This window comes from Macaca nemestrina, chromosome Y (assembly GCF_043159975.1).
Source record: "Macaca nemestrina isolate mMacNem1 chromosome Y, mMacNem.hap1, whole genome shotgun sequence".
Lineage (NCBI taxonomy): Eukaryota > Metazoa > Chordata > Mammalia > Primates > Cercopithecidae > Macaca > Macaca nemestrina.
The window spans coordinates 5,056,077-5,079,777 of record NC_092146.1 but is presented as its reverse complement, the minus strand read 5'-3'; the positions used below and the strand labels follow the sequence as shown (position 1 = coordinate 5,079,777).

At 37.0% G+C, this 23,701-nt stretch overlaps 1 protein-coding gene across 14 annotated transcripts in view; it reads right to left on the bottom strand.

Moving 5' to 3' along the window:
* The window catches only part of LOC139360963 (thymosin beta-4-like), a 226,246-nt gene that overhangs the window by 4,429 nt on the left and 198,116 nt on the right, over positions 1–23,701 (bottom strand). For 12 of the 14 annotated variants that reach the window (XR_011618533.1, XR_011618534.1, XM_071089474.1 and 9 more), the window contains one exon: positions 22,708–22,863. The gene's annotated coding sequence lies outside the window, so the exon portion shown is untranslated. Of the gene's footprint in view, positions 1–13,036; positions 18,661–22,657; positions 22,864–23,701 lie in introns of those variants that run through there. The other 2 variants (XM_071089462.1, XM_071089463.1) reach the window with 2 other exon arrangements.

Genomic DNA, 23,701 nt, shown 5'->3' with positions numbered 1-23,701 from the left:
TTTTCTTTCTCCCATTTTGGATTTTGTAGTGGCATTTGGCTATTCTAAGGTCGTTTTCAGAAAGGGTAAAATCCCACACATGATTTTTTTTTTTTCTTTTAAGTCAAGGAACTAAGTGACCAGGAAGACAGGCCAACTCATTACAGGCTGAAGCCAAATTGAAAGGTGGGAGGAAGAAAGAAAAACAACAAGCTTCTTTTGGCCATTTCCCCCCAATTCAACACTTCAAACAGGGCATGTCCACTTGGACCAGAGACATGAGGTTAACAAAGATAGAAGAAAATGGCTCAATCACTTGCATACAAGATAAGATAAGGTCTTCTCATGAGTTGACTCTAGCCATCAAACTTTATCTAGATGGCAACTTATGCTACTTCTTAGCTATGCAGTCACATTTGTGATGTGTTAATGCTTGCAAAAGATACACTCAGAAGATGAGAATGCAGAAATAAGACTCAACAGTACACACACAGAATGACAGAGGTTGCTATCTCTGAAAGTCATTAAAAAGGAGCAGTAGATCCCAATGACATGGACATAGTACAAGAGGTAGGATACAGAAAGCAGGATCTGGGACTGTGAAATAATGCTGTTGGGTAGACTGTTCTGTCTGCTTTCGGTAGTGACCTCAGACCAAGTCACTTGAAACCCAGTCATGGACGGGTAGAGATTGGCCTTGGCCATCTTCCAAGAAAAGTGGCTGGTGATGTTCACATCCTGGACAATAAATGATGCAAAAAGTTCTCAGACTTTGCTAGTGCCTTAGAAAGAACACGGCATGCAGCAAAGCAAGAAGGAAAATGAGGGTTAGGTGACTGGAGAAAGTGGGCACAAGAGATCAACTATATATTCATTGCAGGAATGAAAACTGAGACTTAAGTGATTCACTTGAGTGAGGAGTGGAAGTGGCTACAGGTTACACAGCATTGAATGTTCACAGGAGACAGAGAGTGGCCTCCAGAGCACTGGCGCTTCATCCAGATGCTGACAGGAGATGGGGTGGACCCAGCTCTGCAGCCAGTTGGCAAAAACAGTGAACAGGAGACAAGCAATCAGGACAACGCAAGCCCAGCGCAAACCCAAACCAAGGCAGTCATGTCTCTTTGGAAGTCTGAATTACTTTACTTTAGAATAAATATGCACTTTATGTGGGACTATACTGGAATCCAAGGTTAGCTATTAAGGATTCTGTTTCACAGATACTTCAAGATTGCTTTCATGTTGCAGACATCAGCACAGTAGGTGAATTAGCAGATGCTCCATTATAGCATAAAAAATTATAATAATTGGATCTAAAGTTTTAAAAATAAATACAAACAAGTTCTAAGCCCCTAAAAGGATAATTTTTCAGGATTTGGATTTCTACCAGGAATATTACATCTGCTCAGCAAATAGTTCTTTTCAGCCCCACAGGTGACCTTTGAGGAAGGTGGGCTTCAGCAAGCAACTCCAGCAGCCTCAGTGAGCCTCATTCCTTTTATCTGAAAATAAGGATACTAATTCAACCAATGCAATAGGTTTGGTGTAAGTTAAATCAGTTCATGTACTGGTTTTCTACAGCTGCTGTGACAAATTACCATGAGTGTAGTTGCTTAAAACAATACGTCTTAGCCCCTGACTCCTTACCATTTAACCTCTTTCTTTTATTTATATTTATATTTTATTATAACATTATGGCAGAAAACAGTAACACCACTCCAAAAAGGGAAAAACTACCTTGCTAAAAATATTTTTTAACAGAAAAACTTACATATAAACTAATTCTATGTCTATAGAGCTAAGAATATAACTTTACAATATAGGCTATAGGCTAAGAATATAACTTTACGATAATGTCAAAAGATGACATATCCTGTGATAAGAGGTGTGTAGCTCTGTTTCTTCTATATTTGTTTTATATTTATATTTCTTTTATATTTGACTAAGTTACACTTATCCATTTCTGTTTTGTATTTATCAATTCTTGATGTATACGTATAAAATGTGTAGATGGATTACTGGGCACAGTGACTCATGCCAGAACCTAGCTACTCAAGAAACTGAGGTTGTAGGATTGCTTAAACTCAGCAGTTTATGACCAGCCTGGACAACATAGTATGACCTTGCATTTTTGTGTGTGTTTTTAAAAATTTATTTTAAGAGAGGAAAAAAAGGTACAGATGGAATCTCTCTGTCTGGTATTCATTGGATGACAGGTAGGGTGTCTTGCTAGAAAGCAGCAGGGCTGATGGGAAAAACATGAGAAAAGAATTGAAATCAATGTCTAAGCTAATTCTCTATGTTAAAAAAAAAAAAGGAAAAGAAAGTCAGAAAGCCTAAAACAATTGTTTATCCTATTATTACACAGTAAAAATGAACTAATATCAATGAAGTAATACAATTACTAACAAAATTAGCTAAGTGAAATTTTTAAAAATAATGTGTATTCTAAATAATGCAATGTTGAAAATATTTATTTTCTCCCAGAACATTCACTATTATAACCCAGCTACTATAGTATTAAGTAGAGAAAGGTAATATTTGATGTTTACTTCATTTATCTATGAAACTACATGCTACATCCTAATAACTGAACTGTCTCTGGGAAATTTTGAGGAAAATAAAAGATTTTTGCTTTTAGGTTCCTGACTCTAAGTCCAAAAACAATATTTTGCACAGCATCACTTTTAGAAAATGTGACATAAGAACCCATTTCTGTTTATAATTGAGTTTTGATTAATGAACAAGATTCTTTTTTTCTTTTTTTCTTTCTGAGATGGAGTCTTACTGTGTTGCCCAGACTGCAGAGAAGTGGTACAGTCTTGGCTCACTGAAACCTCTGTTCCCCGGGTTTAAGCAATTCTCCTGCCTCCACCTCCTGAGTAAGTGGGATTACACGTGCTCACCTCCACACTCGGCTAATTTTTGTATTTTTAGTAGATTTGGGGTTTCATCATGTTGACCAGATTGGTCTCGAACTCCTGACCTCGTGATCCACCCACCTCGGTCTCCCAAAGTGCAGGGATTACAAGCGTAAGCCACTGCACATGACCCTGAACAAGATTTTTTTTCTTTCCTTATTTGCTAAAAACATTCAATCCTTTTAGGTTTTGAACTCAGTGTGTCCACAATTAGACATAAATTATAATTCAAAACTATTCAGCTACTTGAGTCAAGTAGACTTTAGATGGGTCCACTGAGTCGCATAGAGAGCAGAAAATTTCTCATTTTACAAAGTAAAGGAGTCCAGAAAATCCAGCCAACATCTCCTTTCCCATGACAGAAACTGTGCTGATATTCACATTACATACAGCACTCCGAAGCTAGTAATACTGTGAGTCCAATTCAAAGGTCTCCTTTCCTACATGTGTGATAATTACGAATAAGAACATGTTTTATGAATGTCTGGGGAAACTTTGGTTTGGGATTCTGTAGATCATGTGGTGAGTACATAGACGATTTCTGGAAGGAAGAAAAATGTGGAATAAGTTTGAAACATACTTTCCTCTTCATTGTTCTTTGGACTTCCCAAAGCTTTCTGCCACCTCCTTCTATCATGTGTTCAACATCATGAGCCCTGCTACAATTTATATGTTCATCTGGCTTTCAAATTTAAAATAGCAAGGGAAATTGGAATAGATAAAATTTAAGAAAAAGGACTTTTTGGAAAAATACGAAACTCTACTTAGAGCATGAGCTGTTCTCAGCTCCTAATAGTAAGTGGGTGTGTGATCCAATGGAAATCAACTAACATTTGCAGATCCCCTTACAGTATAGTCAGTGGATTGACCATAGCTCCAGTCAAATCCACAATACTATCACACAGCTACCTCCTGAGCTACAAAGTATGTATTTCTGACTGCTTATAACATTTTCTGGCTATCATGCAGTTATCTCAAATTCAACACACCAAAACTAAATTCTCCATAGCATGGAGACATATCCCAGGAAACATATCATAATTCTACTGCTCACAGTCTTTGTTAATTGAAGTACTGTTAGTCATTCAAGCTAGAAGGTAAACACTCCATTTAGATCCATTTCTCTTTTTCCCTTCAGCCAGATCTTAATATCAAAGTGGCCATACATCCTGGCTTTCCTGGGAGAGTTACAGTCTGTTGGTGGGGAATAATATTTACAAAGTCCTCCTTTTATTCTCAAATAAATCCCAGTTCAGACAATAATTTATGTGGCCACTTATGTAATACTCTTACATAACTCAACAACATTCCTCCTACTACTGCTGTCTTTAATTCAGGATCTGATTATTTCTTGTCTTGGCTACTGAAATCAACCGACATGCTCTCTCTGAACTTTTCCAGTCCATATTCCTTGCACACCTGCTTTTGCTAACATCTCCAAGTCTTACTCAGAACTTCCCCTGCTATTCACATCCCTCTCCTACATGAGAACAAATCCAAGCTTCCTGGCATAACATACAAGCTTCTCCATCACTCGACATTGATCTGTCTCTCCAGCCTCACACAGTCACTTTCTCAGCCTCACCAATACTTGACATTCCTGATCTTTCTCCCAGTTGCACCTCTTCATTTACTGGGTCACAAGTGTTCATCTTCCCTTGCCAAAAAAAGTAATACAGCCTTTAAAATGTCCCTTAAACTTTACCTCCTCTGTGAAAATTCCTCTGCACACAACATCAAAATCTCTCTGCTCTCAACTACTTCAGCTGTTTATCCAGACTGTTGTGAAGAATAACATCTTATTATGTGGCAACTGCCTATCTGCCTAAGCCTCAGAACTGCAGGTGCCTTAAAGGTAGGAAATATCCCTTATCCATTATTGTATTCCCATCACATGGCACAGAGCCTGGCATAAAATAGATAATTTGTGTCCACTTACAAAAAAATTAAAAAAGCCAAAAAGTAAATGGAAATGCATTCATTGATACCTCAGTTAATTCAAAGTTTTAAAACTTTCCATTTTCAAAAGACAGTTGGACATACAATTTTTGGATTTATTAAAATACTCATGTAAAGACTCTTATTACTGTTTGCAGGCTTATTATATATCCTAAGGATTAACTTAAAAGAACAACCAGACCTTTCTTCTCTTTCTTTTTTTCTAACTTTCTTTTGCCACTTCAATTGATAATGAAAAGTTTATGCCACGAGCTGTCAGACACAAGGTTTTTGTAGTAAAATTAAACTTCATTTGTTTTTATACCCTATTATTTTGGTAAACGGTTTAGTGTACTCAGTAGAGTCATAAGTATTTCGTCTAGATTGTTTTACACAATGTTCCTTTTAGATTCCAAACTCTTTGGGAGGATCTTCCTAAACTAAGTAAAAGCAAAATGCCCAATTCCATATGTTTGCCATCCTTTTGAAGGAAATCCATACCAAATGCCTTCAAGAACTTCCTGTCACTTCAAAGAAATTTTTAGTGTGACTACATAGAGAGGGCATTAATTGAAATAACAAGGAGCAGATGCAGGTTCTACAAAATGATCCACAGAACAAATCCTGACATGTCACTAAAGATGTAGAATGAATCTCTGCCTCTTGAGTAGGCAGTAACACTGTAACCAAAATAGTTTTGACTGGAGTCTACAGTGTCAACTGTTGACGGCCACTGCACAGAACATTCTCTTTTAGAAATATATTTGACATCAGTTGTATCTTTGGAATCAAGGTTTTGGCCAGCCACAAAGAATGTTCTCTGGCCAGCATGGATGTGTGCTTATTAGATGATGGCTTCACATTGGTCTGCAGTAGGAAGCATTCCTGGAGGTTGACAGAGCTCAGGGGCTGGAAATGGGTATGAAGAAAACAGTTTGAACACTAACTGACTGCAAGGCATTTCGATTCGTGAAACAAGTCATTACTGACAAATAGAGGCTAGTGTATCTCCGTCACAGGAGCTCCTCACTCCCAGCTTCTCCTTTGTGGCCCAGGGTCCAAGTCACTAAACATCGACCAAGTCAGCATCACTTTTGGAACCCAAATCAAGGTCACTCCTTGCCTTTGGATCTTGTCTCTTTATCATCAAGTCCACAATTTCATGCATCATAAATTGGATAACACTATGGACTCTAATATTGATTAATAAATATTGATATAATTCTCTGCTTATGGTTTCTTTAAAGATTTCAGTATTTGAGAAAACCACTGATATTCTTCACATTTATTTCTAACTTTGAGTTATTTAAAGTAATGCATGTATATATATGCATATATGTGTGTATATGTGTACATATCTATGCCAACAACCATATCTCCTATTTGTCATGCACTGAAATCATTATTGTATGGGAATATTAGTCATACTACTGCTTGCTGATACAATGCAGTGAAGGTGAATCTCTTTTCTTCTGCCAAATTTAAAAAGATGCTTAAGTTTTATAGCACTTGTATTGCAAACTGGACAACTAAATCATGTTTTAAAGCACTGCTCTTTGTTGTTCACAAAGGAGAAAACATTGAGAGTCAGTCCTAAAGCAACACCAAGCCTTACAAGGCTGGGCTCAGAGGCTCTTTACCTCTGTTCTGACATCCTGTCTTCTCTCTGCACTACAAGCAGTGCCGTAAGAATCCTCACATTGAAACACCTAAGGTGTCTCCTTTGTATCAGACACCGGTCCAACCAATCTGGATGTGTAATCTCATTTATTCCTCACAACAGACCTAGGAGGTGATCTATAATGCTTCCTCTAGTTCATCATGTTAATAGAATAAAGCAGAAAAATATAGGATCATGTCACTAGATGAAGCAAGAATAGCTGATAAAAATCAGTATTCATTAACAACAAAAAATTTGCAAGTAAGAAGATTAGGGGATTGTATTAATCTGACCAGGGATGTGTTCAAAAACCTTACACTCAAACATCATGCCTAATATCATCACTTTTAGTCACCATTGTACTGAAAGTCTTAGCCAGTGTTAAGGCAAGGGAAAACTTAGGATGTCAAAGACCTGGAAATGAAAATATAAAATTCTCATTATTCACAGACTAGATGATGGTTTTTGTAGAAAAATGCAAACAAAACATCAGAGTAAATATTGTAATTAACAAGGTATTAAAACAGTATTGCTGGATTCACAGTCAATATATGAATATAAGATATATTTACAATATACCAACAACAAAAATCAGAAAGTAAAATTGAGGAAAAGTATGTCACGTACAATAGGATAAAAATAAACACAAATAACTTGGAATAATTGTATTAGAAAGTGTCATACTCTCTATCCAATATATTATATGACACTGTTGAGAGAAAAATTTTTAAAGTAACATACTACGTTTGTAGATTGGAAGACAATATTTTTAATATCCAAATTCTGCATGAATGAATTGAAATCTCAATAAACACCTCAGGAGACTTTTGTGAAAATTGAAAAACCAATTCAAACATGTATGTAAAAATGCAAAGCGGCAAGAACAGTTGAGACAATTTCAAAAAGAAGTAAAAACTAGAGGACTGTCATTAGAAATATTTATAAATCTACGGTAGTTAAGATAGCATTGTCACAAAACTGTAAAAATATTCCAAATGACTCTATAGAAAGTCCAAAAATTAATTTGCACATATATGTATTAGTTAGGGCAAATGACAATTAGTAGAGCTTTGGGGAAAATAACCATTTAAAAAATATACAATGACAGAGAAGATAAGAAGAAAAAAACAGAACATTGACCCTCTACAACAAAAACCAATTCTGAATAAAAGATTCTAAGAATAAAATGTATCATAAAAAATATGATTTGACTGTGTCTGCACCCAAATCTTATCTTGAATTGTAGTTCCCATAATCCCCATGTATCATGGGAGCGACCTGGTGGGAGGTAATTGAATCATGGGGACAAGGTTTTCCCTGTTGTTCTGGTGATAGTGAGTAAGTCTCACGAGATCTGATGGTTTTATAAAGTGCAGTTCTCCTGCACATGCTCTTTTGCCTACCACCGTGTAAAGTGTGCCTTTGCTCCTCCTTTGCTTTCTGCCATGATTGTAAGGTCTCCCAGTCATATGGAACTATCAGTCCATTAAACCTCTTCTTCTGTATAAATTACCCAGTCTCAGGTATTTCTTAATAGCAGTATGAAAATGGACTGATACAAAAGGTGAAACAGTAGACAAGAAGAGGAGAAAGGAGAATATCTTTGTGACCTTCGTATGAAACAGAATTTCCTAACGAGGACACAGAGAACACTAAACCTAAAGGAAACAAAATGACGAATTGCTCATCTCTAAAATTAAGAACCACTAAGAAAGTTTTAAAAATGCAAGAGAGGATCAGAGTGGAAGAAAATATTTATGAAACCAACAAATGATTCATATATACAATATAAAAATCACTCTTGCAGGACAGGGTAGCTAAATAGTTGAAAGAGTCCTTCAAAAAAGAGAAATCCAATTGCTGGTAAACTTACAAAAAGTGGCTCAGCTCCTAGGAGATCAGAAAAATGTGGATTCAAATAACAATGAGGTGTCACTATACACCCAGAATGGGTAAACTGAGACAAAGATGGAAAATGCCACATGGCAGAGAGGATGTGTAGCACCTGGAACAATCATACCCTACTGATGAGAATGTAAACTGGTACAACCATCTTGGAAAATTATTAATGTTTTCTAAAGTTTGTCACACCCCACAATCTAAGAATCCCACCTCTATTGAAGAATATGCATCAAACATGTGGTCATAGGGCATTCACAGTAGTACTATTCTTTTTTAAATTTTATTTATTTATTTATTTTGAGACTGAGTCTTGCTCTGTCACCCAGTCTGGAGTGTAGTGGCATCATCTTGACTCATTGCAAGCTCTGCCTCCCGGGTTCACGCCATTCTCCTGCCTCAGCCTCCCGAGTAGTTGGGACTACAGGTGCCTGCCACCACGCCTGGCTAATTTTTTGTATTTTTAGTAGAGACGGGGTTTCGCTGTGTAAGCCAGGATGGTCTCGATATCCTGACCTCGTGATCCACGTGCCTCAGCCTTACTGGGATTACTGGCATGAGCCACCTCGCCTGGCCAGCAGTACTATTCTTAATAGCTCCACCTGGGAACAAGTAAAACCACAGCTGTAAAAATACATAGATTGAGGTATATTAGGGACATCCACTGCAGCACTCTAAAATAATGAATCATTGCTTCATGCAAGAATGCACTAATTTCTTATAAAATTCTCATGGCAAGAAGTCAAATACAAGTACAAATTGTGTGATTGCATTGTGATAAAGTTTAAATATAGGCAAAATAAATCTTGACTTTTAAAAGTCACAATGGTAATGGTTACTGTTGTATGTTTGAAATGTTTACTTTTTCAATGACACACTTTTTACATTTTCATTACATTAGATGGTTAAAATTTTAATATTACTAATAAAACATATTATATTTTGTTAGTATGAATATATTGATACATAATTTTAATCAATCAATACAACTTATCAAATAATTTTCTTATTTAATATTGATTATAAAATTATTAATTATATCATGGACATATAATATTAACATAATAATGCAATAAATATTGAATAAACTAATTTTAATTGACATAGGAATAAAATATGTTAATATTAGTAATAATATTATTTTATTTGCAGAATGGATTTTAATAGCTTGAAAGAGAATTCTGGAATAGGAACCACTCCACCACTAATACCACTTATGGCACATGGCCATCAATAACTTGAGTAAAGCAAATTTCAGAACAAGGAGAATTAGAAACTAACTCTTAAAACAATCTATTCTGCTTATGTTTTTAAAAGGCATGAGTGAAAAAGATAAAAAATGTATGTACAATAAATTCTAAAAGCACTAACTCAATAATAGAAAAATAAATATTCTAAGACTAAAAGAAACAAACAAAAGGAATTCATGCTAAAGATAAATGTTCAAACAAAATCTATCCTAAGGATGAATGTATTCAAACTTTAATTAGAAAATAGAAGGTCTACAGGAACCAAAATGTTTTATTGTACTAGAATAATGACATGTTATGATATTAAGATAAACCCATACAAAGTAGCATTTATAAAATGTTATGAAAAATGCATGAGAATAGCAGTTCAGATAATATTACATAGGAATATGTGTGTATGATTTACACACACACACACACTCACACAGTGAAAGACAGATGCCCAGAAAATTTCGGAAACCTACCACAATGCTGCTTCAGGAAATGACATTTAGCTAATAGGCGAGTTTCCTCTCCTATTTTCTAAATTATTTGTATTATGAATCTGTTATAAAAATAAGAAATAATTTATAAGCAACTCAAAATAATGCAAAAATAATTTTGCAACTCAAAATAATGAAGATTTTCAGTGTTTTGGATATAAAATTTTCAGTGTTTTGGATATAAAATCAGTCAGTCGCCCTCTGGGAAAAGAAATGAAGACAGGCTAACCTGAAATGAAAACATTTAAGTAACTGACTTGTGGATTTCCAAATATGAGAATTGTCGTCAGACTTAGACAGACTTAGACAGATCATGATGTTTAAGAAATAGTGTTTCAGTGTTTTGTTCAATGGTTGTTTGCCTTAGTATCAGTACTGTGGCTTGATATTTACTTCTTCAAAGTCTCTACATTACTGTGCTGTTAAAGCAAGTAAGAAATAAGTAAACAATGTTTATGGATCTTCTGTCTTCTTCTATTAGACTTTAACTTGCATTTGGCCATCCTAATAGAAGGGAGCTCTGATTTCCAGAAGGCAAGTGGGTCGTTGTTTTTGAAAAGGGGGCTGTTTGAATTTCACCTTTTCTAGTTTTTGCAAGTTGTTTTTCTACAACCAAGTACAACATTCTAAGTTACTTGTTAGAAAATAATTATATAACCTGCTATTAGTCCCAGTGTACTACATTTTGTCTTGTTATTTATTCATATTCAGGATCTGGTATTTTTTTCAGTAAAATATAATGTAACTGCTTATTCTTTCATGTTCAAGTTAATGAACCTCAGCTTCGAAATCCAAGGAATACTGAAAGTATATTACATGTAATCCCCAGAATTTAAATTACTAAGTAATATGTACACCAGGCTTGAAAGATGCTCCAACGTAAATCACAAGTATAAATAGTATTTCTCATTATAGATTTTTTATAGTTATGAGGAAAATAAAATAATATTACAATACCATTTCTTGAAAACTATAGATAGGTTTTCAAGGAAAACCTATATGTAATATGGAAGTATGAGCACTATACATCAACATTTGGTACAGGGCTCTAAACAGAAATATGATTCAATTTTGTCAAATAGTAAAGAGCAAATTGCATCTGCTTAGTTGACAATGCCCACTTCAGATTCAGCACTCAGCAACCAATCTGTGTGCTGTTCAGATTAGTGACAGACATCCAAATTCTGACAGATATTAAAGTGAAACTTTAAAATATCCAGCAAATGAAATGAAATGCAATGGCAACAGTATATCAAGTTGAGCAATGGAGTGTAAGAATCCTTTCTTTCATTCACTATATCATTCTGTCAACAATTCTGAGCACTTCCTAAGAGCGAGGCATTGAGCTAGGAGTTGCAGATATAAAGATTTTGTACCTTAGATGCTCTTGAAATACCACCAGACAAATCTGCTCTAATGATGGTGTGCCGACAGTGAGCTTGACCAAAGGCACCTACCCAGTGGAAGAGCATCAGTCTGATCAATCAGTTTCTGTTCTTAGAAAAAGTGTCCATAGGTTTTTCTGAAGATTCAAGTCATGGCAATATAACTGTTGCCATATGACATGGTGTTTTGTGAAGACACCAGGAAGGATGAGGTGAGGAATGTTCACATGTTCATTATTAGTTGCTTTTTAAAAGCATAAACTTGTTTTTCCCTATTGTCTGTTTAAAAATGAGGCCAAGGCGGGCGGATCACGAGGTCAGGAGATCGAGACCATCCTGGCTAACACGGTGAAACCCCGTCTCTACTAAAAAAAATACAAAAAACTAGCCGGGCGAGGTGGCGGGCGCCTGTAGTCCCAGCTACTCGGGAGGCTGAGGCAGGAGAATGGCCTAAATCTGGGAGGCGGAGCTTGCAGTGAGGCGAGATCCGGCCACTGCACTCCAGCCCGGGCGACAGAGGGGGACTCCGTCTCAAAAAAAAAAAAAAAAAAAAAATGTATTCAACACATTTGCTGCAATGCTAGGACAACATAAAATTGAGCAGGAAGGATTCCAAGCCCTGTGTATCTCATATCCAGTGGGAGAAAGAGACATGCTACTACAAATCAAAGTATCATTAAATATGTCTTTGAATCAGATATTTCAATTCAAGCTTCCATTCTAACTCTAGGACATTTCTTACAGCATTGTTGTGTAGGGTTGTTATCTGACTCTAGTTTTAGTTTGCTTTTTATTATTCTGTTTTAATTTAGCTGTATCTTTCTCCTTAGTGCCATTCCTAATACCCCAAATCTGCTGGTTTTCTTTGTATCTATACTTCCCAGTGCTTTAGCTCAGAATGCACCAGCACTGTTTGTTTCTTTCAACCTAATTTGCCCTTGCAAACTTCTCAGAAGCTCTGCCTGATGAATATTTTCCAAAGTAAATCAAAACATACCACTATTTTGTGCTCCTGTATTTTTTCAGTTTTAACTATTCTTTTTTTCCTTAATTTGTTCCTCAAACTCAACCCAGAAGTCCTCTTACCCTTCCTTGGATGGCCACTGCCTAGCTCAGAAACACACACATGGTAGTTGTCTAATATGTATTGGATGAAATGAAATGAATAAATCTATGAATTGATGGCTCTTTATACCAAATATGTTGCCAAATACTCATTTATCTGGGATTATTTGGGTGTTTTATTTATGTTGATAGAGTAATCCTTTGACATGAGCTTCAAGCATGTTGCAGGAAAGGCAATAAACCTAACTTTTTTTTTTTTTTTTTGAGACGGAGTCACGCTCTGTCCCTCGGCTGGAGTGCAGTGGCCGGATCTCGCCTCACTGCAAGCTCCGCCTCCCAGGTTTAGGCCATTCTCCTGCCTCAGCCTCCCGAGTAGCTGGGACTACAGGCGCCCGCCACCTCGCCCGGCTAGTTTTTTGCATTTTTTAGTAGAGACGGGGTTTCACCTTGTTAGCCAGTTTTGTTTTGTTTTGTTTTGTTTTGTTTTGTTTTGTTTTAACAGAGTCTCACACTCCTAGCTCCAGTGATCCTCCTGCCTGAATCCTCTAAGTTGTTAGGAGTATAGGCACATGCCACTACACCTGACTTGTGACTCCAGGTGTGTTCCTGAGGGGCTTGGTTGGGGTGGTGAATTGTGACACTAATTTATATTCATAGAGCCATCCTATAAAATTAAGCAGGGGTCAGTAAACTTTCCCTAAATGGCCAGATAGTAAATATTTTGGTTGTGTGTATCATACACTACATGTTTTCGGTTTTGCAGAGGCATCTCTCTCCCAACTACTCCATTACTGTTCTGCTGCCAAAACAGCCAGAGATTATATGTAAACAACATGTAAACAAAGTGACCCTGTGCCAATAAAATGTCACAGATTATTAAAATCTTATTTTCAAAACTAGGCAGGGCCTGCATTTGGCTGAGGGCCATACTTTGCAGACCCCTGAGAAAGAGGAATTAGCATACACTAAAGATGAAAAAATCAGCACTCAAAAATACTAAGAATTGTGTCCAGTTTCACATAATTAAAAGAGTGAAGGTTAGATTTAATCCCAGGGCCATCCAATGCCAACATCCAATGCTGTTTCCATCACCGTGTACTGAGTCTTACAGATTACCCATTTATATGGTTTAATAATTAGAATATGAAAAAATTCCCTAGGCCCAAATCTCCCCCACACCCACTCCCTGAATTTAGAGGTTGCATACGTAGAAATTCTGTCATTTGATGGAAGGCTTCTCTGCTTTCTGAATTCCAAATAATTCTTTAAGACATAATAGGGTTGTATGCTGTATTGGTTATATGCCTATAAACAACGTGTTACTGATACTCTTCTAAGCATTGAGATTCGCATTCTTGGACAGGCGAGAGGAAGACAGAAAGATGAGATGGGGAGAACACGTCCAACCTGGTGTAAGACAAGATCAGTCAAGGAAAGCTGTAGACCCCAGAAAATAATCTACATGAACTCAATTGTTCCTGACACTGGCATGCCCAATGAATTATCTATCCAACGGATCAAATGAAAGGAAAATGAAAAAGCACATTTGTTAGAGTTGCTTTTAGGCTATTTTAGCTTAAAGAGTTCAATTCAATGTGTGGATAAGTGAGAATCATTTACTAGTTTGCTACTTTTTGAGAGCCAGTATAACTAATAACATAGGAAGCTAAGAACCCAGAAAAAGAGATAGGAACTTAGCCATAGAAAACTCATGGTTATCGTAGCCAAAGTCCACCACTTTCTTGACACCACCATGGAGTTAAGGAATTCTCTTAGTTAGTCTTCATGATATAATTAAGAATCTAAGTCTTCATGATATAATTAAGAATCTAAGTTTTCTTTTTCTTTTCTTTTAAGGGATAGGATCTCTCTCTGTCTCCCAGGCTGGGTGCAATGGCACCATCATGGCTCATTGCAGCCTTGAACTCCTGGGCTCAAATTACTCTCCTGCCTCAGCCTTCCAAGTAGCTGGGTTTACAGGCATGTACCACCAAGCCCAGCTAATTTTTTTTCCTAGAGACAGGGTCTCACTATGTTGCCCAGGCTGGCCTCCAACTCCTGGCCTCAAGCAATCCTCCCATCTTTGCCTCCCAAATTGCTGGGATTACAGGCATGAGCCACTGTGCCCATCCAGGATCAGCATTTATATTCCTAATGATCTGTGATATTGAGAACTCGCCAGCAGATAACTAAGATAGATATTAAATTTAGATGGATACTAAAATTACATACTATGTTTAACTTCACTGTATATCTTGTCTTCCTACTTGCCTTATATCCTAGGCAAACTTTAATCTTTAATTATAGATGTAAAAACATATTTCTATATATCTCAAGATTGAACCATTGTTACTAAAATGATTCAAGAGGAGAAATCCACCAACAATTAGTGTTGCTGACACATGCAAGGGGAAAAAACAGAAAAGGTACATACTACAATGTAAGAAATATGACCCTGACTTTATAAGAATGTCTCCTCTGCTTTCAGTAATAGGCAAAAATGGAATAACATCATATCTACCATATTCTGAAAAAGTTATGACATCTGACTTATACTCTTTGATAGTTATAGATATTAAGAAATCAAATGTGCATATTACTTTTCAAACATCCAAATTTTGATTAATTTTATAGATCATCGAGAGATTCAGAGTATTTTCTCTCCCATCCATTCTTGCTTTTGAGAGCCAGAAAAAGAATTCCAGTACCATAAGGCAACTATAGGACACTTGGAACCTGTCAAACTTGAAAGTATTCCTCCTGCCTCCAGAAAAACAAGCTACCTTTCCATTAAAGATAGTGTTATATCATACTTCCTTAAGGGACTCTCATAAAACTGCATGAATATTCAGCCTTTTCTTGCATAATAATGTTTATCAGTAAAACACCTAGTAACCTGCAGACCTGGAAAAATGTAAGTCAGAAAGCAATTTATATACTGACATTTACTACTTTTATTCCTATAAAATGTACTTCTCTTGCTTACACTATGATGTTGTAATTATTCTTTACTTCTAGTTGCTTCATGATGAAATATATAATGTTCTTATAAAAGTCATAGACTAGTGTTTATGAGATTATGTATCAATATTGGGATATAAAATCCTGACAAAAATTGAACTGTATCCTACATAATCTGTTGTAAAGTCAGTCTCTGACTGAAATCACCTGAGACCCAAACAATATGTGTTACTATAGGTACTTTGCACTACAGCTTCTTTTTAAAAAAACTTTTATTGCTTTTTTGAATCTATGTAAAAGGAATCAGTCCTTAAAATGAAGTGGTCCTTGATAGGTTAGCTATCATACCTCTTAATTGGTCAGGTAAGGTATTACCTATTTTTAAAAGATAATTAGCAAAGGACTGTAGCACAGAGAATCAGCCAGTCAAATAGATTTCTTTTCATTTAACTGCCTGTTTCATTCATTTAACTGCCATAATTCTAGTGTCTCCTCACCTGGCTAAAAACTGCCACTGGCAAAAAGAATTCCTCTGGAATAGTCAACCAAGTGAAAGCACAAACTCTTGGAGGACAAAGTTAAAATATGCAAATGGCTTATAAACGATGTCCAATCTTGGTTGTTGCAAGATGAGAAAAAAATCCATTTCTTTCTCTCTTCCCCTTTAGTATTTATGACCTTAGCAGATGAAATCTTAAGAAAGCTGTAGTGTCAGAGTGTGGCATAGAGCAGGTTGAATGGAAAGACAGTTGCATTCAGCTGAGTTACAATCAACTTACTGAGCTCTTACTATGTTCCTGGAAGATTCAAGAAACCTGTGGGTCTTGAAAAAAGTTGCAGGACCTAGAGACAAATTGAAGTGAATAGGAAATAGTAAAAGGAAGTCTCCCCAGTTTCTGGTCAGTAGCAACCTCAATGGATACAAGAGATCCATGGGAACAATGGATGTATGTCGAGGCTGAGATGCCTGTGACATTCAGGTACAATGACAGGCTACAGATATCTTGTATTAGTGGAGAAATCAAGTCTGGAGCTGAGTCATTGGGAAGGGATGAGGAGTAGGTAGTAATTAAATTGTCAGAGCAAAGTAGAATCCCGGAGCACTCCAACATCCAGAGCTGGATTGAGGCAGGAGATCCTACAAGGAAACTGAGAAGAGGTACAAGAAAAATCAAAACATCTGGGAGTCAAATATACAAAGGTCAGGATGTAACAATGGGGAAAGCATAATTAAACAAAGACAAACTAAACAGGAAGGGTCAATACAATTAGAATGGAAAAAATCCACCAGACTTAGAAATTAGTAGGGGCAGATTTGGTGGAAAGCGACATTGAGAAACAGATTGCAGAAACTTGAGAAAAAAATATGGGAAGGGGAAAGGTAAGATAGTAGCTAGAATGAAACCAGCATCAAGAAAAGGTTGTTTTAGAACCGTAAACTGAGCAGATCAAGCCAGTGGAGAGGAATAGGCTGAAGTTGTAGGCAAATGAGGGAATAACTAATTAACTTGATTTCGAAAATATTTTTGTTAACGTGTTTATATGCCAGGAATTATGATGGATACTGTGATCACATATATAGACAATCCATGGTCTCTGACGGAGGTGAGATTTGACTTAAGTGGATGCAGGTATCTCAGTTGGGAAGGAATGGGTCTAGAAACTATATGGTGAAGTCCACCATATACAGAAGGAAGGATGCCTCCACCTTAGACTACAGAAGACAGAAGATAAACATGGATATGCGAATAAATATATTTATATTTATGGGGAACTGCATGGCTTACTGAGAGGAAGGGATATAGACTAGCCTGTGCACTCTATGTGCAATGTGGCTTAAAGGAGAGAGAAAAAGGTTCATAATCATACTTGAGAGGGTAGAAGAAGGAGCTAATTAAAGAAGATCTCCCCAAGTTTACAGGGTTGTGTGGGGATGCCCCAGGTGAAAAAACTATGAATATGCTACTGAGATCCAGAGTTCCATAAAAGTTTTGTCTGTGGGCTGAACTATGACCAGGTTCTAGATAATGTAACCTCAACAAGGACAAGTTGAGGTTGGACTTCTTTTCTCCTTGTTCTTGGTTCTGGGGATAAGCAGATGCGAAGTTATGGGAATTTGCAATCCCCTACCAGTTTCTAATGAGGAAAGAATGTTGTTTATTGGAAGAACCAGGAGGCTAAAAAGCATACTTATACAATAGTTGAAATCCCCACCACCAGTGGAAAAAGACAGTGCTTGCACGAAGCTGGAATTTACAGAATTTTGGCTAAGAAGGGGATTGAGAAGGAATATGGAAGAATGTAGCGAAGGATCAAGTTTTGGGGAAAGTGAGAAGTGAAGATAACTAGGTAACTGTCTTGAAAATAGCACTCTAAAAAGAGAGAGATTTATTATCTCTCTTAAAAGTTACTTTGCTCTCTAAAGAATGGATATTTAAGAAAGAACAGAAACAGAAATACTAATTAGGAGACTATTTTAATTTACAGGAAAGAGAGGACAATAGACTGAACAAGGGAAATAATTAGACAGTTCTTGCACAGAATTTAAAATTAGAGAAAAGAGGACTTCCTGAAGAATTGGATTTCTGGAAAGAAACAACTGAGAGAATAATGAAGAATGACTTCTGAATGTTTGGCTTGAGCAAAAGGGTGAATGTTGGTGCCATTTATTGATATAGGAGAGCCCAGCAGAGGAACAGGTATGGGTGAAAATCCAGAGCTCATGCATGAACATTTTATTTGAAATATGCGCCATCAAAGTGGAGATGTTGAGTGGGTTCCTGAAGGCAGGTCTCTGGAGTTCAAAGAGTGGTCAGGGTGAGAGGGCAGAGTCATCAGATAGTGGCGAAGTCTCTGCAATTCAGAGATGAATGACAGCTGAAGAGGACAGATCAGCCACCTATCCACCTTCATTCTTCCCTTGTGCTGAGTTCTCTGCCCATACAATGTGCTTCTCTAACTCTCTACACTCATCCATGCTGCTGCATTGTGTGGAACGATGTCCATTCCTTGTGAGCCCACAGGTTGCTCACTCTTCAGGACTTCATGGAGGATGACGTCACTCTCTTTCTCCACCACCATGTTGGTCATTTCTGCTTCCACTGTTTCCTGTAGTTCTGTCTGTATGCAACACACAGATCTTTGTTATTATTTTACATGTTTATCTCTCAAATTCAAAATCAGGCACTTTTAAGGTGGGGCCAAAACATGTCACAGTGCTGGGAATAGTGTATATGTTTCTATATGTGTGTGTGTGTGTACATTTGGATAGGTATTTGAGTGTTCAGGTGTATTTGTAGACAGATGTATATGTATGCATATGTGTACATATATAATACACCTATGTACACACTATATAGAAAATTATGGAACATATATACTATACAGTATATATAAAGTCTATATACTGTATTAGAGCATATAGTGTGTACATATATATAATATAGTATAGTATTCCTAGTATTAGACACACTGATGTCATAATTCATATGTACACAATTTCAGTGTGATGAGCAGATGGATGACTGGATTAAAAATGAATAACGTTACTAAACACACAAATATTTCCATGATAACTTCTAGGTGAAAGCTACATTGTACCAAGACTCACATAAAAATTGACCATATCAAATGCATTTCATCTCCAGAGACCATTTCTCAAACAGATAGAAATCTCGGGTTCTGGACCATTTTTGGATGCAGTATTTCAAATAAACCTGCCTGTTTGGATACTACATTTTCCCAGGAGTGGAAGGTCATTATAAGTAAACCCTGTGCCTCTCTCTGCAGGTCCATCACTGCCTTTCCTAAATTCAGACAAATGTTTAACACATTCTCTTCCCCTTCTGAATGAGGCCTACTGCCTTGATCAAAGGCAGCTACAATGACAGGGTCCTGCTAGCCTAAAAATAATAAACATCAAAGGAGCCAGTGAGACAAATGGTTCCTCCCTCTTACTCTCATTTAATTTGTCCCGGTTCCCCAAAACCTTGCCAGGAGTCTCTACATGACAGTTCTAACCAGTATCCACATTAAGCCAAAAACATCAAGTAACTTATTCTCTGACTCACATATGAGTGTCATATAAGACTCTTCTCTTGTTTTGCTTAGTTCCCGGCAAACATACTAACATACTAGGTATGAAAAAAAGAAACAGGGAAAAGCAATATGGGAATTATTTGGTAACTTCACTCAATGGAACATTAGATAACATTTCAAGCAGTAATTTGACCAGTGTAGTATTAAGAAACACAGGCATGCCACATGTTTTGTGGCCCCCTCTCCACACCTATATATGTACACACACTATTCCCAGTACTATGATGTATTTTAGTCTCTGGCTTTAAAGTACCCAATTTTGATTTGGGAAGTAAATATGTAAAATAATTGCACAAATATGTGTGTGTTGTATACATAACTACACAAACAGTGGAAGCAGAAATAACATCAATTTATAACAGTTTAACTGACACATTCTCCTTAAAAACAAGTATATATATGTGCAAGTCATGTAAACATAAAAATAGTCAATCTGTTAGAATGAGACATAGTAAATTTTCTTAAATTTCCATCACAACAGCAAAACTGCACCTACAATAGAAAAAAACCTTAAAAACTAATTCAAAAGTCAAACTGTTTTGTACGTCGTAGTTTAAACACTATAGTCACATGCATGTGGGTAAGAAGATTTGCCATGTAATTATCCCAAATCAAAAACTCACTCTCCCTCCATAGTGTCTTGACATAATATTGTGCCTATTAGGTCATGATCAGCTCGGAAAACATGACACAGTCACTTAACTATTGTTGGCTGCATGTGTGGATGTGAAGTGAGGAGACATCTTTGCACTCTTCAGCCATGTCTGTCCCCAGGACATTATGGCCTGCAGTTCCACAACATAGTCACAGTTTGGCTGGAGTTTCTCCAGGATCACAGAATTTTGAAACTAGAAATTAAGAGAATATATCCAAACCGTAATACAAACCTTCCACACCTCTTATCTTCATTGCAAAATCTCATGTGTCATTATGAAGCATACCAAGTTCTGATTTATCTTTTGCCAATTTTTCTTTAAGTTTGTAATGTGAAAATCCAATTTTACTGCTGATCAAAATAACCTCAGGTCAGGTGTGGTGGCTCATCACTGCAATCCCAGCATTTTGGGAGGCCATGGCAGGAGGATCACTTGAGCCAAAGATTTTGAGAACAGCCTGAGCAACATAGCAAGACAACGTTTCTACAAAAAAAAAAAAAAAAAAAAAAAGCTAGCTGGGCATGGTGGTGTGCATCTGTAGTTTCAGCTACTTAGGAGGTTGAGGCAAGAAGAATGTTTAAGCTCAAGGAGGTTGAGGCTTCATTGAGCTATGACTACACTACTGTACTCCACCCTAGACAATAGAGTGAGACCCTTTCTCAAAAAATAGAATAAAATAAAAAATAAAAATAAACTTCATATGGCCAAATGTATTTTGAAAATAATGTTTTGAAACCAATTATTCCATCCTCTGAGATAGTATGGAAATGAATCATTTTGAGCCTTCTCCTCTCTGAAACACCACTTCTGGGAGAAAAGAGAGCTGTTTGTAATAAAGTAACAGAGGTTTATGTTGCCACATATCTGGGAAAATTATGAATTGGAATTAATTATAATTCTTTGATATCTGTTTTGAATTTACTAAGAGCAAATTTCCACCAAAAGCTATAACAAAAAAAAAATCAACCTGATAAAATCCTTCAAGATTTTCTTTCATAATGTATTGGGCAGGGGACTGGCGAGTGGGACCTATCAGCATTTCATCATGTCACTTTTTGTTCTAGATTCCTAAGTGATCCCCCAATTTCAGCTCTTTCAGCTCATAAGATCAGTGTGCATTACCATTGTTACTTGCAGCAAAATCCTTCAATATGAAAGATTGAACTGTCAAAAAATTTTGTAAAAATAAAGTGAAGGCCGGGCGCGGTGGCTCAAGCCTGTAATCCCAGCACTTTGGGAGGCCGAGACGGGCGGATCACGAGTTCAGGAGATCGAGACCATCCTGGCTAACACGGTGAAACCCCGTCTCTACTAAAATACAAAAAAAAATTAGCCGGGCGAGGTGGCAGGCTCCTGTACTCCCAGCTACTCGGGAGGCTGAGGCAGGAGAATGGCGTGAACCCGGGAGGCGGGGCTTGCAGTGAGCTGAGATCCGGCCATTGCACTCCAGCCTGGGCAATAGAGCTAGACTCCGTCTCAAAAAAAAATAAAATAAAATAAAAAATAAAGTGAAAATAGTATAATAACTAAATATCAATAATATGGACTTTTTGAGACATGTTTTATAGTTCTATAGTTCTTGAAATCTTTCGTGCAAGAAATACTCTTGCTTTCTTTTCATTTCTAAACATTTGTTTATCTATGGAATTCAACTTTACATGTGATGGGAAAAGGTGTTTATGTAAATTTTATAACAACAACATAAAGAAATGTATAATAAAAGGAATCCCAATAACTATTTTTATGCAGTAAGCATTCCAAATGATACAAGATGTTTGCTATCATGAGTCTCATTGAATAAAATGGTTCAATAAAGATTTTATTTCTTGGCATCTGGTGAATAAACCATTCCAGATCCCTTTAATCAATAAGAACACATTGTGAGGCATACCCTTCCTACACTGTTTACTGCCCAGTGATTAGATTACAGACGGAAACACCTTGCAACAGAAAAGCCTGAACATTTGCTCTTCCATTTATTAGGATCTCTCCCTCAAAAACAAAAGGAAAGAAAGAAAACCTAAAAGTAAAAAACTGAAGCACATTTTGCATTATATCATTTCTATGACCAGACAGATAAGATGGGGACTATTTAAATTGTTTCTTTGATTTCTGGAGTTGTGACTGCCATTTAGATAGGGGTAGGTCAATGGTCTAAATGCAGTTGTAGCGCCTAAAATAAAACAGGTGAAACAGCTGGCATGCCCCTGCATTTTGTGAACTTCCTCAGCAGAGAAATGAATGGGAGGGAAGCTTTCCTGCATCCATGGCATCTCTCAGTTTAGCAGAGGTTTCTTTTTAGGCCAGTTGCCTTGGTGGAAATATCTTTTGTGAGAGCAGTCCTTCCTCCAGTTCCCACTCACCCCACCTGTAGTCCTTCTCCACTTCTTCTTTGTTGGGATAAGAGACTTACTGCTGACTGTCCAGCTCCAAAAGACCTTGTAGTGATGCACAGGGATGTCCAGCTCCTCGGGAAGATCCCAAACTATAGTGACAGTCACACTCCCATCACTGTTGACGGTGGAGTTGGTCAGCCGGAGGTTAGCAGGTGCTGGTGGGCCAGATGGATCTGAAATCCCAGAACAAAGACACATCATATGACTTCAAAAACTAACATCTTTGGACATGTAATAAGTACATAGTCAACATGTGAAGCATTGTTTTTTATAAGTAGAAAACCTGAAAACAGAGGGGGGCATGAGGGCTCATGTCTATAATCCTAGCACTTTGCAAGGCAGAAATGGGCACATCTTTTGAGCCTAGGAGTTTGAGACCAGCCTGGGCAACAGAGTGAAACCCTGTCTCCACAAAATATAAAAAATTAGCTGGGCAGAGTGCATGCCTGTGGTCCCAGTTACTCAGGAAGCAGAGGCAGGAGGATTACTTGATCTGAAAAGGTGGAGGCAGAAGTGAACTGTGATTAGCACCACTGCATGCCAGTGTGGGCAAGAGATTGAGACACTGTCTCCAAAAATGTAGAAGAAAAGTGAAGCTGAAAATAAGTTATCAAGTAAGATCTCCTTGTTCAGCCTCAAAATAAAAATCTAAAAAATGGTAAGATAAATTTGTTTGCCCCAAATTTGTAATCCAGAAGGATCATTTTAGGTATTTCCATACCAAGGCAACCCAGCCAAATTTTTAACGTGCTGAAATTGATACCTTTTTGTAAAATACAATAAAATTCAATGTGTGTGAATTGACATTAAATAGGTAAGCAACAGAGAATACCTTTGAATACTCTAAAAAGGAAAAGAAATTCAGCTCACACAAATAATTGTTTTCACCTTAGTGGCCCTGTAGCTAGTGAGTTTTGCATCAGCTAAGAGTAATAAAGATCAGAAAAAAAAAAACTGCACCATTTTTTATCCACACTGTACACTGGATGACTTACCAGTAGCATTCATTTT